Source organism: Elaeis guineensis, chromosome 14, assembly GCF_000442705.2.
Source record: "Elaeis guineensis isolate ETL-2024a chromosome 14, EG11, whole genome shotgun sequence".
NCBI classification, from domain to species: domain Eukaryota; kingdom Viridiplantae; phylum Streptophyta; class Magnoliopsida; order Arecales; family Arecaceae; genus Elaeis; species Elaeis guineensis.
Genome location: NC_026006.2, coordinates 31437687 through 31443903, shown reverse-complemented (window position 1 = coordinate 31443903; position 6217 = coordinate 31437687). Strand labels below are relative to the sequence as shown.

The window sequence follows — 6217 nt, the reverse complement described above, 5'->3', positions numbered from 1 at the left end:
CGGGCGGAGCCGTTCTGCTGTTGATGGAGGAGCCCGGCTCCCGTAGGAGTCCGGGCGGAGCCGTTCCGCTGTCGATGGAGGAGCCCGGCTCCCGTAGGAGTCCGGGTGGAGCCGTTCCGCTGTCGATGGAGGAGCCCGGCTCCCGTAGGAGTCCGGGCGGAGCCGTTCCGCTGTCGATGGAGGAGCCCGGCTCCCGTAGGAGTCCGGGCGGAGCCGTTCCGCTGTCGATGGAGGAGCCCGGCTCCCGTAGGAGTCCGGGCGGAGCCGTTCTGCTGTCGATTTCGGCTGCGGGTATTTTATACCCAACAGATACTATAGTACCTTATCTTCATTCCTTTATAAGCATCAAAGAGTTGGCTTCAGTAAAACTCCTTGTTTGATTACTTGCGTCAAAAAGTGAATCAGCTAATTAAGACATTGAAGACGAGCTCGAGCTTCCATATCAAGTGGGTTGGTTGCATCACAAGTGCAAGTAGAAGTAGGAGTGATTTCCATCAAGACCTCTAGAGCACCACTAATGGCTGCTTGTTTCAAGCTGCTCCTACAGGTTTCACCTGTAGTCATCCTGCTGACATCTTTTGATCCAACAAATTCTTTCCTTTCTTCTTGTTCTATAAGATTTTTTCTACAACATCCAACAAGCATATGTTCTCCATTTTCTTACGTTTCATATAGTTCATTTACATTTTGTTTCCTACTACTTGAATCTTTAACTATTTGGAGACGTCTGCCCCAGACTTTCTTGCATAGATATGTTCTCCCGAATGTTGATCTGAATAATTTTCTGGTTATTACTTTCAAATTGTTGATGGTGCCTATGGTAGGCCATCTCCAATTGAGTTATCGTGTTGAGTTCGGATACAGGTGTTCTGATAAAATTGATGTAAAATCAACCGAATTTGATTTGTTTGGCCTAAACTAGACAAGTGAAATTCCAGTCCAAACCAACCTAGTCTAAGAATATACAACAGAACCATGTCAAATGGATAAAAAATACACAAGTTAGACTCAGCCTGAAATATTGTACTATTAGCTTGATCCATGTTAGCCCTGAGCCTAAATTATTGTCCAATCCCAAAAGTTATGGGAAACAAAAGTGTATTACTAAAGTGTCTACAGCATTTTATTGAAAAAAAAGGATATCTACAACATTGATTATTGGTGTTGGAAAAAAAAAAAGAAAAAAGAAGGCTATCTCAAACTACTACTCTCTGCAACTTTACAATAGCTAGCAACCATGGTGTCCAAGGGAATTCACAAAAATGACCATCCACTCCGATACATAAGCCAACAAAACCAAGGGTGAGTTTTGAAGCTCTTCCTCATCCATTTCAGATAGCTTTGCCTTCGTTTCATGTGAAATCAAAGAATTCCGACAGAGAGGGCAAGTGGACCTCTGGTGCTTGAGCCATCGATCGAAGCAACTACTATGGAATTGGTGCCTGCATGTTAGTCTTATTACCTCTTCACCTTCCTCGATATTGGACAGGCAAAAGATGCACTCTACTCGTTCATTTGATCCTTCTAATCGGCACTTATATCGGGCAATACCAAGTTTTATATCACATAAGGGCAATGCCTGATCCAAAGTTGAAGCATGGCTGGAAGGTTCAAGATGTCGACCAACAAATGGATAGGCCCAATGCCACATGGCATAGGCTTTTTCTTGAAGCTGGATGCACATCGTGATGAGTAGGAGAATGGCAGTAATGATGAGCGCCGGCATGCTCAAACAAGATGGTAGGATGGTGTCAATGAATTGAAATAGCATCAGCTTTGCTAATTCCATATTTGTAGGACCCAAAAGGAGGATGCTATCATGTAGGAAGAAGTTGTAGGCCCCAGTCAAAGATGTTCCATTAATGCAGCAACCACTCCCGATTTATCCACTTCGATCGTAAGACGGCAAAGTTGCTGATATATACTGCGGACTTCTTAGACACAAAAAAGGGTTGACGTCCGAATACGAACCCTACCTATTTTTCATTAATGTTATCCGTTGCATCTTGAAAGAGGTCACACGACGTAGCTCTACAATTAATTGGGTCAATGCAACTGAAAGCCACGTGAACATATTATTCTAAGGTCACAACAAAAATAGCTGTTTTCTACATTTTGGACATCGAGTTTAGATCCTATGTGATATAATAGTGTTTTTTTTTTTTTTTTTTTTAAGATAAGCAAGAAGAAAATAAGGTACTTCCCCTTGTCAGTATTATTATATAATAAAATTGTAGTTACAGCATAATGAGTGTACATATTTGCATACGAAAATTTGTCCCGTTGGGTGGAGATGAGATGTTAAAGGAGTTGCATGAGGATGTCCCGTCAATGAGAGGGGTTTTGCCCTTGGGAACAGTAAAACATAATGTTCTGGTATTCGAATACTTCAGTTCTCTTGACCTCAGAAAGAGTTGAGGTTTGGAGCAGGCTTCCTTTCTGCAACCTGACTATCTACGGAGGAGGGCTGAATATTTTGGTTCAGGGAAGGTTGGAGTAAGAGGGACTCTAAGAGCCATTCACGTTAGAGCCATCTGGGTGGAAGTCTGAGAGGAATGAATGTGGTGTTGGAGCACGATCCTGGCTCCTCCCACGGACCTTGGATACAGTGGAACCAGCAACGAATAAATCTGAAGACTTCTGGACTCGATCAAAGACCCTTAACGAAATCAGCCTGATTGCTGTCTTCTTCATCAGCCTTTTGTTCCAGATGAAGAACACCTCTAAGATCACCTCTAAGATCACCTCTAAAAAATTCAAGATCTGGTACCCAACCAGATCAGGCCTGGACCGAGGTCTTCCAATTCGTAGATCTCGAATCGGGACGTTCTAGATAGGGAAGAAGGTAGATAGAACCAGATCTTACAGATCTATCCTGCTGCAGCCTTTCCTGTAGATTTGTTGATGGAGATCTCACCCGCATCTCAAACGACCTCAGATCAACTCTAGATTTGAGAAGAACTTATACCAACCTCTTCTCAAGAGATTCTAGATCCTGGACCTGATGTTTGGGCGGCTGCAAGAGAGGAAGAGACAAAAGGGTTGGCGGCACAAAGGGGATGGCCTAGCGCCTCCCCTTGCTTCTCCTGCCTTTTTGGGACTTGGCGGCAAGAAACCCTAGGGTTTCTTACTCCTGGGGCGTGGAGAATAGCTGGAGAGAGAGGGAGAAGAGAGAGAGAGACTTGGGAGAAAGAGTTTTGTATTCCTTGGCTTAATCAAACCTATACAGTGCATGTATATATAAACACAGGGTCAAGTGATCCAAACCCAAAACTCCCTTGACCAACTCTATGGGAGATTAGGTTAACCCAAGCCCATGTACACTCATAACTCGATCTAATCTCACCTATCCTGGGCCCAGACCTGGTCCATAAAGAGTTGGTCCCTTGAGGCCCACATAACCTAGACCTCAAGAACCCGAAAGGCCCACAACCTTTCAACCTAGGGCCCAACTAGCCCTAGAGCCTCCATGAAGCCCTAATGAATGATGGACCTTGGCCTTAGCCTAGGTCCCCTCGGCCTTGGGCACACCACCTGGATCACAACACGTGGATCTTCCAAATTTGGGTTTTTTATCCAATCTTTTGTCAAAAAAATAATAGTCCGAACAATCTCGCTGAGAGATCTAACCTCAGGACTAAAAAAGTCTATTGTTTCTTTCTTTCTAGAGAGTCCATAGCATGGTTGAGATGAGGATTTTCAATATTCTACTTTTTACTGATTTGTTGTGCTTCTATATCCATTCATCCTAGAGGACTTCAATGTTAAGTGGGAGGTCGGTGATGTGGCATCTGTGTAACATCCTTTTCCATACCTGACTCATTATCATTGAAGCACAGAGAACATCTGCTAGGTCCATGAAATTTTTTTTTTCTAGAATTTCAGCCATAAGGATCTTATGGTTATAGCACAACCAGTTGAATAGTTTACATTTTTTTGGAATTGGAAGCTTCGAAATGATTCTTCCAAAATAGGAAACCACTCCATGAATGACAAATTTGTAGTAGGCCGATACTGAGTATAAGTATTTAGGAAACTATTTCCAAAGTCCTTTATTGTCACGCCCCCGACCCAAGATTGTGAATCGAGGGTCGCGGCAACCGCCGCATACTCATGAAGAACTCTCTCCATAAGCATGCAAGGCATCTCATCACGATATCAATGCATCGCAGCGGAATAAATTCAAATAATTGTTATTAAACTGTAATTCAAGTAATTAAATCAAATGTCTTACATCCAATAAAATTTTTTGCTAAAACAAAACAATAGATCTAAGTTCAATGAAGTTGACAATGCTAAATCTCGCCTCTAAAAGCTCTGTCCCAATATTTCTTCCCACGCTCGAAATTAATTATCTGAATCTGAAAAATAGAAAGAAAGGTAATGAGCTAGACAGCCCAGTAAGTAACAAATATCTCAACCAGATATTTCAGATATTATATGATTTTCAAGAATAATGCTGTAATTAAACATAAAAATATATTTCATGCTGATTTAATACAAATCAAATATTTTCAAATATTCACATATAATATAATCATAAATCCGATTCGATTCAAAACACTCATAACTCAACAGCCTCGACTATGACCAATGTTTAACCCCCATTGGCGGGGTCCACAGAATACCAGCGCACAACCCCCACTGGCAGGGTCCAGAAATACCAGCGCACAACCCCCACTGGCAGGGTCCACAAATACCAGCGCACAACCTCCACTGGCAGGGTCCACAAAGTACCAACGTATAATCTCCATTGGTGGGGCCCACTGAAACATAGTTAGGCTGAGAGCATAAATCCGATCTATATCAAAACACTTAGTACCACAATATATATCATAATCTTTCACTAAACATATGCATAAATCGATATACCATAACATTTCAAAAGCACTTTTCTTTCAAAACATAATTCCATAAATCATGCATAATTTCAGAGAATAATTATTTATTTTCAGAATAAATATAGAATATCTCGAGAAGATGATTCATTACTTACCTTTCACGGAGCACTGAACGAATGGATCGACTAACTTCTAGGAGATTCTTCCGTGCCTATTATCCAAAATTATATTTTTACATTAATTTTAATTCAAAATTAAATCTAAACAAATCCCAACTCAAAACCTCACTTAAAATCGACTCTTTCCTAAACTCGATCAAAATCATCAGATAAGACCTCCCACTACGCTAATCCTAGAAGGATGACTTTAGAGAGAGAGAAATCCATCAGGAGAGAGAAACAGGCTAGAGAGAGAAAATTTTAGAGAGAGAAAGTAGAGAGAGAAAGTCCAATTCTAGAGAGAGAAAATTAGGGTTCAGTCTGAAAGAAGAGAGAGAAGAGAGAGAAACTCTCTCTCTCATCAATTTTTTCTTTTATTTATTTATTTATTTATTTGTTTATTTATTTATTTACTTACTTATATATATATATAAATATATATATATATATATTTTATTTTATTATTATTATTATTATTATTTTCTTTTCTTTTTCTTTTCTTTTATTTTTCTTCTTTTCTTTTTTTTCTTCTTTTTCTTCTTTTTCTTTCCTTTTCTTTTTCTCTTTTTCCTTCCTTCTCTTTTCTTTTTCTTCTTTTTTTTCTTTTTCTTCTTTTTCTTCTTTTCTTTTTTTTCTTTGGTTCCTTCCAGGCCGAACAGGGGACGGTGGGGGTTCTCCGACCTTGACCGGCCGTTCGGGCCACGGTCGCCGCGGTGGAGGCCGGCGGCCGATGGGAATCACTCCCCCGATCACGGAGGAAGGTGGCCGGCGATCAATTCCGATCGCCGGCGCCGGAAACTTCAAGGAAAAGAGACCCAAAAACAGAGGTCCCTTTCCCGACCGGAAATCGGCGATTTTTGTCGCCGGCAGCCGCGCACAATTGCACGGGGAGGAAGAAAAAGAAAGAGGAGAAGAAGAGGGGAAACTTACCTTAACCTCCGGTGACCTCGCCGGCAAGAAAACACGACGAGAACCCGAACGATATCCGCGGCTTCGATTTGAGAAAAACGGAGAGAAAGAGAGAGGGAGGAGGTCGATCTTCAGTCTAAAGAGGAAGGGGTCTTCTTATAGAGAGTCCTAGGACTCCGAAGGGTCCTAGGATTCCTGATTCGCTTGGGTTTCGCCGGAGAAGAAGACTCCTATCGGGAGTCTTCTTCCCGATTTTGCATCCCCTGTTTTATTTTTTTTTGTTTTGGGCTATCACATTGTTCACCCCTA

At 41.5% G+C, this 6217-nt stretch overlaps 1 pseudogene; it reads right to left on the bottom strand.

Moving 5' to 3' along the window:
- Positions 1 to 1176: 1176 nt before the first annotated feature.
- Positions 1177 to 1841, bottom strand: LOC109505131 (uncharacterized; annotated as a pseudogene).
- Positions 1842 to 6217: the final 4376 nt, after the last annotated feature.